This window comes from Scyliorhinus torazame, chromosome 22 (genome assembly GCF_047496885.1).
Source record: "Scyliorhinus torazame isolate Kashiwa2021f chromosome 22, sScyTor2.1, whole genome shotgun sequence".
NCBI lineage: Eukaryota > Metazoa > Chordata > Chondrichthyes > Carcharhiniformes > Scyliorhinidae > Scyliorhinus > Scyliorhinus torazame.
In genome coordinates, this window is record NC_092728.1 from 49,653,470 (window position 1) to 49,664,188 (window position 10,719).

The window sequence follows — 10,719 nt, forward strand, 5'->3', positions numbered from 1 at the left end:
GGTGTGGGTTATATCAGTGTGTAACAGTGAGGGGTGTGGGGGAAAGCAGAGTGTTACAGTGAGGGGTGTGGGGGAAAGCAGAGTGTTACAGTGAGGGGTGTGGGGTATATCAGAGTGTTGCAATGAGGGGTGTGGGGTATATCAGTGTGTCACAGTGAGGCCTGTGGCGTATATCAGTGTGTTATAGTGAGTGGTGTGGGGTATATCAGAGTGTTACTGTGAGGGGTGTGGGATATATCAGAGTGTTACAGTGAGGGGTGTGGGATATATCAGAGTGTTACAGTGAGGGGTGTGGGGTATATCAGTGTGTTACAGTGAGGGGTGTGGGGTATATCAGTGTGTTACAGTGAGAGGTGTGGGGTATATCAGTGTTACAGGGAGGGGTGTGGGGTATATCAGAGTGTTACAGTGAGGGGTGTGGGATATATCAGAGTGTTACAGTGAGGGGTGTGGGGTATATCAGTGTGTTACAGTGAGGGGTGTGGGGTATATCAGTGTTACAGTGAGGGGTGTGGGGTATATCAGTGTGTTACAGTGAGAGGTGTGGGGTATATCAGTGTGTTACAGTGAGTGGTGTGGGGTATATCAGAGTGTTACTGTGAGGGGTGTGGGATATATCAGAGTGTTACAGTGAGGGGTGTGGGATATATCAGAGTGTTACAGTGAGGGGTGTGGGGTATATCAGTGTGTTACAGTGAGGGGTGTGGGGTATATCAGTGTTACAGTGAGGGGTGTGGAGTATATCAGTGTGTTACAGTGAGAGGTGTGGGGTATATCAGTGTTACAGTGAGGGGTGTGGGGTATATCAGAGTGTTACAGTGAGGGGTGTGGTATATATCAGAGTGTTACAGTGAGGGGTGTGGGGTATATCAGTGTGTTACAGTGAGGGGTGTGGGGTATATCAGTGTTACAGTGAGGGGTGTGGGGTATATCAGTGTGTTACAGTGCGAGGTGTGGGGTATATCAGTGTTACAGTGAGGGGTGTGGGGGAAAGCAGAGTGTTACAGTGAGGAGTGTTGGGTATATCAGAGTGTTACAGTGAGGGGTGTGGGGTATATCAGAGTGTTACACTGAGGGGTGTGGGGTATATCAGAGTGTTACAGTGAGGGGTGTGGGGTATATCAGTGTGTTACAGTGAGGGGTGTGGGGTATATCAGTGTGTTACAGTGAGGGCTGTGGTGTATATCAGAGTGTTACAGTGAGGGGTGTGGGGTATATTAGAGTGTTACAGTGAGGAGTGTTGGGTATATCAGAGTGTTACCGTGAGGGGTGTGGCATATATCAGTGTGTTACAGTGAGGGGTGTGGGGTATATCAGAGAGTTACAGTGAGGGGAGTGGGGTATATCAGAGTGTTACAGGGAGGGGTGTGGGGTATATCAGAGTGTTACAGTGAGGGGTGTGGGGTATATCAGTGTGTTACAGTGAGGGGTGTGGGGTATATCAGAGTGTTACAGTGAGGGGTGTTGGGTATATCAGAGTGTTACAGTGAGGGGTGTGGGGTATATCAGAGTGTTACAGGGAGGGGTCTGGGGTATATCAGAGTGTTACAGTGAGGGATGTGGGGTATATCAGTGTGTTATAGTGAGGGGTGTGGGGTATATCAGAGTGTTACAGTGAGGGGTGTGGGGTATATCAGAGTGTTACAGTGAGGGGTCTGGGGTATATCAGAGTGTTACAGTGAGGGGTGTGGGGTATATCAGTGTGTTACAGTGAGGGGTGTGGGGTATATCAGAGTGTTACAGTGAGGGGTGTGGGGTATATCAGAGTGTTACAGTGAGGGGTGTGGGGTATATCAGAGTGTTACAGTGAGGGGTGTGGGGTACATTAGAGTGTTACAGTGAGGGGTGTGGGGTATATCAGAGTGTTACAGTGAGGGGTGTGGGATATATCAGAGTGTTACAGTGAGGGGTGTGGGGTATATCAGTGTGTTACAGTGAGGGGTGTGGGGTATATCAGAGTGTTACAGTGAGGGGTGTGGGGTATATCAGAGTGTTACAGTGAGGGGTGTGGCGTATATCAGAGTGTTACAGTGAGGGGTGTGGGGTATATCAGAGTGTTACAGTGAGGGGTGTGGGATATATCAGAGTGTTACAGTGAGGGGTGTGGGGTATATCAGAGTGTTACAGTGAGGGGTGTGGGGTATATCAGAGTGTTACAGTGAGGGGTGTGGGGTATATCAGAGTGTTACAGTGAGGGGTGTGGGGTATATCAGAGTGTCACAGTGAGGGGTGTGGGGTATATCAGAGTCTTACAGTGAGGGGTGTGGGATATATCAGAGTGTTACAGTGAGGGGTGTGGGGTATATCAGAGTGTTACAGTGAGGGGTGTGGGGTATATCAGAGTGTTACAGTGAGGGGAGTAGGGTATATCAGAGTGTTACAGTGAGGGGTGTGGGGTATATCAGTGTGTCACAGTGAGGGGTGTTGGGTATATCAGAGTGTTACAGTGAGGGGTGTGGGATGTATCAGTGTGTTACAGTGAGGGGTGTGGGGTATATCAGAGTGTTACAGTGAGGGGTGTGGGGTATATCAGAGTGTTACAGTGAGGGGTGTGGGATATATCAGAGTGTTACAGTGAGGGGTGTGGGGTAGATCAGAGTGTTACAGTGAGGGGTATGCAATATATCAGATTGTTACAGTGAGGGGTGTGGGGTATATCAGTGTGTTACAGTGAGGGGTGTGGGTTATATCAGAGTGTTACACTGAGGGGTGTGGGGTATATCAGAGTGTTACAGTGAGGGGTGTGGGTCATTCAGAGAGTTACAGTGAGGGGTGTTGGGTATATCAGAGTGTTACAGTGAGGGGTGTGGGGTATATCAGAGTGTTACAGTGAGGGGTGTGGGGTATATCAGTGTGTTACAGTGAGTGGTGTGGGGTATATCAGAGTGTTACAGTGAGGGGTGTGGGGTATATCAGAGTGTTACAGTGAGGGGTGTAGGGTATATCAGTGTGTTACAGTGAGGGGTGTGGGGTATATCAGAGTGTTACAGTGAGGGGTGTGGGGTATATCAGTGTGTTACAGTGAGGGGTGTGGGGTATATCAGTGTTACAGTGAGGGGTGTGGGGTATATCAGTGTTACAGTGAGGGGTGTGGGGTATATCAGAGTGTTACAGTGAGGGGTGTGGGGTATATCAGTGTGTTACAGTGAGGGGTGTGGGGTATATCAGAGTGTTACAGTGAGGGGTGTGGGATATATCAGAGTGTTACAGTGAGGGGCGTGGGAAATATCAGAGTGTTATAGTGAGGGTGTGGGGTATATCAGAGTGTTATAGTGAGGGGTGTGGGGTGTATCAGAGTGTTACAGTGAGGGGTGTTGGGTATATCAGTGTGTTACATTGAGGGGTGTGGGGTATATCAGAGAGTTACAGTGAGGGGTGTGGGGTATCAGAGTGTTACAGTGAGGGGTGTGGGGTATATCAGAGTGTTACAGTGAGGGGTGTGGGGTATATCAGAGTGTTACAGTGAGGGGTGTTGGGTATATCAGTGTGTTACATTGAGGGGTGTGGGGTATATCAGAGTGTTATAGTGAGGGTGTGGGGTATATCAGAGTGTTACAGTGAGGGGAGTGGGGTATATCAGAGTGTTACAGTGAGGGGTGTGGGGTATATCAGTGTGTTACATTGAGGGGTGTGGGGTATATCAGAGTGTTATAGTGAGGGTGTGGGGTATATCAGAGTGTTACAGTGAGGGGAGTGGGGTATATCAGAGTGTTACAGTGAGGGGTGTGGGGTATATCAGAGTGTTACAGTGAGGGGTGTGCGATATATCAGAGTGTTACAGTGAGGGGAGTGGGGTATATCAGAGTGTTACAGGGAGGGGTGTGGGGTATATCAGAGTGTTACAGTGAGGGGTGTGGGGTATATCAGAGTGTTATAGTGAGGGGTGTGGGGTATATCAGAGTGTTATAGTGAGGGGAATGGGGTATATCAGAGTGTTACAGTGAGGGGTGTGGGGTATATCAGAGTGTTATAGTGAGGGGTGTGGGGTATATCACAGTGTTACAGTGAGGGGTGTGGGGTATATCAGTGTGTTACAGTGAGGGGTGTGGGATATATCAGAGTGTTACAGTGAGGGGTGTGGGGTATATCAGTGTGTTACAGTGAGTGGTGTGGGGTATATCAGAGTGTTACAGTGAGGGGTGTGGGATATATCAGAGTGTTACAGTGAGGGGTGTGGGGTATATCAGAGTGTTATAGTGAGGGGTGTGGGGTATATCAGAGTGTTACAGTGAGGGGTGTGGGGTATATCAGAGTGTTATAGTGAGGGGTGTGGGGTATATCAGAGTGTTACAGTGAGGGGAATGGGGTGTATCAGAGTGTAACAGTGAGGGGAGTGGGGTATATCAGAGTGTTACAGTGAGGGGTGTGGGGTATATCAGAGTGTTACAGTGAGGGGTGTGGGGTATATCAGAGTGTTACAGGGAGGGGTGTGGGGTATATCAGAGTGTTACAGTGAGGGGTGTGGGGTATATCAGTGTGTTACAGTGAGGGGTGAGGGGTATATCAGAGTGTTACAGTGAGGGGTGTGGGGTATATCAGTGTGTTGCAGTGAGGGGTGTGGGATATATCAGAGTGTTACAGTGAGGGGTGTGGGGTATATCAGAGTGTTACAGTGAGGGGTGTGGGGTATGTCAGAGTGTTACAGTGAGGGGTGTGGGGTATATCAGAGAGTTACAGTGAGGGGAGTGGGGTATATCAGAGTGTTACAGGGAGGGGTGTGGGGTATATCAGAGTGTTACAGTGAGGGGTGTGGGGTATATCAGTGTGTTACAGTGAGGGGTGTGGGGTATATCAGAGTGTTACAGTGAGGGGTGTTGGGTATATCAGAGTGTTACAGTGAGGGGTGTGGGGTATATCAGAGTGTTACAGGGAGGGGTCTGGGGTATATCAGAGTGTTACAGTGAGGGGTGTGGGGGATATCAGTGTGTTACAGTGAGGGGTGTGGGGTATATCAGAGTGTTACAGTGAGGGGTGTCGGGTATATCAGAGTGTTACAGTGAGGGGTCTGGGGTATATCAGAGTGTTACAGTGAGGGGTGTGGGGTATATCAGTGTGTTACAGTGAGGGGTGTGGGGTATATCAGAGTGTTACAGTGAGGGGTGTGGGGTATATCAGAGTGTTACAGTGAGGGGTGTGGGGTATATCAGAGTGTTACAGTGAGGGGTGTGGGGTACATTAGAGTGTTACAGTGAGGGGTGTGGGATATATCAGAGTGTTACAGTGAGGGGTGTGGGGTATATCAGAGTGTTACAGTGAGGGGTGTGGGATATATCAGAGTGTTACAGTGAGGGGTGTGGGGTATATCAGTGTGTTACAGTGAGGGGTGTGGGGTATGTCAGAGTGTTACAGTGAGGGGTGTGGGGTATATCAGAGTGTTACAGTGAGGGGTGTGGGGTATATCAGAGTGTTACAGTGAGGGGTGTGGGGTATATCAGAGTGTTACAGTGAGGGGTGTGGGATATATCAGAGTGTTACAGTGAGGGGTGTGGGGTATATCAGAGTGTTACAGTGAGGGGTGTGGGGTATATCAGAGTGTTACAGTGAGGGGTGTGGGGTATATCAGAGTGTTACAGTGAGGGGTGTGGGGTATATCAGAGTGTCACAGTGAGGGGTGTGGGGTATATCAGAGTCTTACAGTGAGGGGTGTGGGATATATCAGAGTGTTACAGTGAGGGGTGTGGGGTATATCAGAGTGTTACAGTGAGGGGTGTGGGGTATATCAGAGTGTTACAGTGAGGGGAGTAGGGTATATCAGAGTGTTACAGTGAGGGGTGTGGGGTATATCAGTGTGTCACAGTGAGGGGTGTTGGGTATATCAGAGTGTTACAGTGAGGGGTGTGGGATGTATCAGTGTGTTACAGTGAGGGGTGTGGGGTATATCAGAGTGTTACAGTGAGGGGTGTGGGGTATATCAGAGTGTTACAGTGAGGGGTGTGGGATATATCAGAGTGTTACAGTGAGGGGTGTGGGGTAGATCAGAGTGTTACAGTGAGGGGTATGCGATATATCAGATTGTTACAGTGAGGGGTGTGGGGTATATCAGTGTGTTACAGTGAGGGGTATGGGTTATATCAGAGTGTTACACTGAGGGGTGTGGGGTATATCAGTGTGTTACAGTGAGGGGTGTGGGTCATTCAGAGAGTTACAGTGAGGGGTGTTGGGTATATCAGAGTGTTACAGTGAGGGGTGTGGGGTATATCAGAGTGTTACAGTGAGGGGTGTGGGGTATATCAGTGTGTCACAGTGAGGGGTGTTGGGTATATCAGAGTGTTACAGTGAGGGGTGTGGGATGTATCAGTGTGTTACAGTGAGGGGTGTGGGGTATATCAGAGTGTTACAGTGAGGGGTGTGGGGTATATCAGAGTGTTACAGTGAGGGGTGTGGGATATATCAGAGTGTTACAGTGAGGGGTGTGGGGTAGATCAGAGTGTTACAGTGAGGGGTATGCGATATATCAGATTGTTACAGTGAGGGGTGTGGGGTATATCAGTGTGTTACAGTGAGGGGTGTGGGTTATATCAGAGTGTTACACTGAGGGGTGTGGGGTATATCAGAGTGTTACAGTGAGGGGTGTGGGTCATTCAGAGAGTTACAGTGAGGGGTGTTGGGTATATCAGAGTGTTACAGTGAGGGGTGTGGGGTATATCAGAGTGTTACAGTGAGGGGTGTGGGTCATTCAGAGAGTTACAGTGAGGGGTGTTGGTTATATCAGAGTGTTACAGTGAGGGGTGTGGGTCATTCAGAGTGTTACAGTGAGGGGTGTTGGGTATATCAGAGTGTTACAGTGAGGGGTGTGGGGTATATCAGAGTGTTACAGTGAGTGGAGTGGGGTATATCAGAGTGTTAAAGTGAGGGGTGTGGGATATATCAGAGTGTTACAGTGAGGGGTGTGGGGTATATCAGAGTGTGAGAGTGAGGGATGTGGGATATATCAGAGTGTTAGAGTGAGGGGTGTGGGATATATCAAAGTGTTACAGTGAGGGGTGTGGGGTATATCAGTGTGTTACAGTGAGTGGTGTGGGGTATATCAGAGTGTTACAGTGAGGGGTGTGGGGTATATCAGTGAGTTACAGTGAGATGTGTGGGGTATATCAGTGTGTTACAGTGAGGGGTGTGGGGTATATCAGAGTGTTAGACTGAGGGTGTGGGATATATCGGAGTGTTACAGTGAGGGGTGTTGGGTATATCAGAGTGTTACAGTGAGTGGTGTGGGATATATCAGAGTGTTTCAGTGAGATGTGTGGGTATATCAGAGTGTTACAGTGAGGGGTGTTGGGTATATCAGTGTGTTACAGTGAGTGGTGTGGGGTATATCAGAGTGTTACAGTGAGGGGTGTGGGGCATATCAGTGTGTTACAGTGAGGGGTGTGGGGTATATCAGTGTGTTACAGTGAGGGGTGCGGGGTATATCAGAGTGTTACACTGAGGGGTGTGGGATATATCAGAGTGTTACAGTGAGGGGTGTTGGGTATATCAGAGTGTTACAGTGAGGGGTGTGCGGTATATCAGAGTGTTACAATGAGGGGTGTGGGGTATATCAGTGTGTTACAGTGAGGGGTGTGGGGTATATCAGTGTGTTACAGTGAGGGCTGTGGTGTATATCAGAGTGTTACAGTGAGGTGTGTTGGGTATATCAGAGTGTTACAGTGAGGGGTGTTGGGTATATCAGTGTGTTACAGTGAGGGGTGTGGGGTATATCAGAGTGTTACAGTGAGGAGTGTTGGGTATATCAGAGTGTTACCGTGAGGGGTGTGGCATATATCAGTGTGTTACAGTGATGGGTGTGGGCTATATCAGAGTGTTACAGTGAGGGGTGTGCGATATATCAGAGTGTTACAGTGAGGGGTGTGCGATATATCAGATTGTTACAGTGAGGGGTGTGGGGTATATCAGTGTGTTACAGTGAGGGGTGTGGGGTATATCAGAGTGTTACAGTGAGGGGTGTGGGGTATATCAGAGTGTTACAGTGAGGGGTGTGGGGTACATCAGAGTGTTACAGTGAGGGGTGTGGGGTATATCAGTGTGTTACAGTGAGGGGTGTGGGGTATATCAGAGTGTTACAGTGAGGGGTGTGGCGTATATCAGAGTGTTACAGAGAGGGGTATGGCGTATATGAGAGTGTTACAGTGAGGGGTGTGCTGTATATCAGAGTGTTACAGTGAGGGGTGTGGGGTATATCAGAGTGTTACATTGAGGGGTGTGGGGTACATCAGTGTGTTACAGTGAGGGGTGTGGGGTATATCAGAGTGTTACAGTGAGGGGTGTGGGGGAAAGCAGAGTGTTACAGTGAGGGGTGTGGGGTATATCAGAGTGTTGCAATGAGGGGTGTGGGGTATATCAGTGTGTTACATTGAGGGGTGTGGGGGTATATCAGAGTGTTGCAATGAGGGGTGTGGAGTATATCAGTGTGTTACAGTGAGGCCTGTGGCGTATATCAGTGTGTTATAGTGGGGGTGGGGGGGTATATCAGAGTGTTACAGTGAGGGGTGTGGCGTATATCAGAGTGCTACAGAGAGGGGTATGGCGTATATGAGAGTGTTACAGTGAGGGGTGTGGAGTATATCAGAGTGTTACAGTGAGGGGTGTGGGGGAAAGCAGAGTGTTACAGTGAGGAGTGTTGGGTATATCAGAGTGTTACAGTGAGGGGTGTGGGGTATATCAGAGTGTTACACTGAGGGGTGTGGGGTATATCAGAGTGTTACAGTGAGGGGTGTGGGGTATATCAGTGTGTTACAGTGAGGGGTGTGGGGTATATCAGTGTGTTACAGTGAGGGCTGTGGTGTATATCAGAGTGTTACAGTGAGGGGTGTGGGGTATATTAGAGTGTTACAGTGAGGAGTGTTGGGTATATCAGAGTGTTACCGTGAGGGGTGTGGCATATATCAGTGTGTTACAGTGATGGGTGTGGGCTATATCAGAGTGTTACAGTGAGGGGTGTGCGATATATAGGGGGGGGGAGCTCTGATATATAGGGGGGGGGGGGAGCACCTATATTGAAATATGTGGATAAGAGCAGCACATCTCTCTCCCCTCCACCACGAGCATTTCTGCAACGAACACACTATTTGCTAGTGTCCTATACTTCAACCTTGTCAGGAAGTAGCCAGACAATAATAATATCCTACAGGGCTGCCTCTTGGTGTAATTAAAAAGCTTTTCTTGCTCAAAAAAAAAAACGGGCAGCACGGTAACCTTGTGGATAGCACAATTGCTTCACAGCTCCAAGGTCCCAGGTTCGATTCCAGCTTGGGTCACTGTCTGTGCGGAGTCTGCACATCCTCCCCGTGTGTGCGTGGGTTTCCTCCGGGTGCTCCGGTTTCCTCCCACAGTCCAAAGATGTGCAGGTTAGGTGGATTGGCCACGATAAATTGCCCTTAGTGTCCAAAATTGCCCTTAGTGTTGGGTGGGGTTACTGGGTTATGGGGATAGGGTGCCGGTGTTGACCCTGGGTAGGGTGCTCTTTACAAGAGCCGGTGCAGACTCGATGGGCCGAATGGCCTCCTTCTGCACTGTAAATTCTATGATATCAGAGTGTTACAGTGAGGGGTGTGCGATATATCAGATTGTTACAGTGAGGGGTGTGGGGTATATCAGTGTGTTACAGTGAGGGGTGTGGGGTATATCAGAGTGTTACAGTGAGGGGTGTGGGGTATATCAGAGTGTTACAGTGAGGGGTGTGGGGGAAAGCAGTGTTACAGTGAGGGGTGTGGGATATATCAGAGTGTTACAGTGAGGGGTGTGGGATATATCAGAGTGTTACAGTGAGGGGTGTGGGATATATCAGGGTGTTACAGTGAGGGGTGTGGGGTATATCAGAGTGTTACAGTGAGGGGTGTGGGGTATATCAGAGTGTTGCAATGAGGGGTGTGGGGTATATCAGTGTGTCACAGTGAGGGGTGTGGGGTATATCAGTGTGTCACAGTGAGGGGCGTGGGGTATATCAGAGTGTTATAGTGAGGGGTGTGGGGTATATCAGAGTGTTACATTGAGGGGTGTGGGGTATATCAGAGTGTTGCAGTGAGGGGTGTGGGTCATATCAGTGTGTTACAGTGAGGGGTGTGGGCTATATCAGAGTGTTATAGTGAGGGGTGTGGGGTATATCAGAGTGTTACATTGAGGGGTGTGGGGCATATCAGAGTGTTGCAGTGAGGGGTGTGGGTTATATCAGTGTGTAACAGTGAGGGGTGTGGGGGAAAGCAGAGTGTTACAGTGAGGGGTGTGGGGGAAAGCAGAGTGTTACAGTGAGGGGTGTGGGGTATATCAGAGTGTTGCAATGAGGGGTGTGGGGTATATCAGTGTGTCACAGTGAGGCCTGTGGCGTATATCAGTGTGTTATAGTGAGTGGTGTGGGGTATATCAGAGTGTTACTGTGAGGGGTGTGGGATATATCAGAGTGTTACAGTGAGGGGTGTGGGATATATCAGAGTGTTACAGTGAGGGGTGTGGGGTATATCAGTGTGTTACAGTGAGGGGTGTGGGGTATATCAGTGTGTTACAGTGAGAGGTGTGGGGTATATCAGTGTTACAGGGAGGGGTGTGGGGTATATCAGAGTGTTACAGTGAGGGGTGTGGGATATATCAGAGTGTTACAGTGAGGGGTGTGGGGTATATCAGTGTGTTACAGTGAGGGGTGTGGGGTATATCAGTGTTACAGTGAGGGGTGTGGGGTATATCAGTGTGTTACAGTGAGAGGTGTGGGGTATATCAGTGTGTTACAGT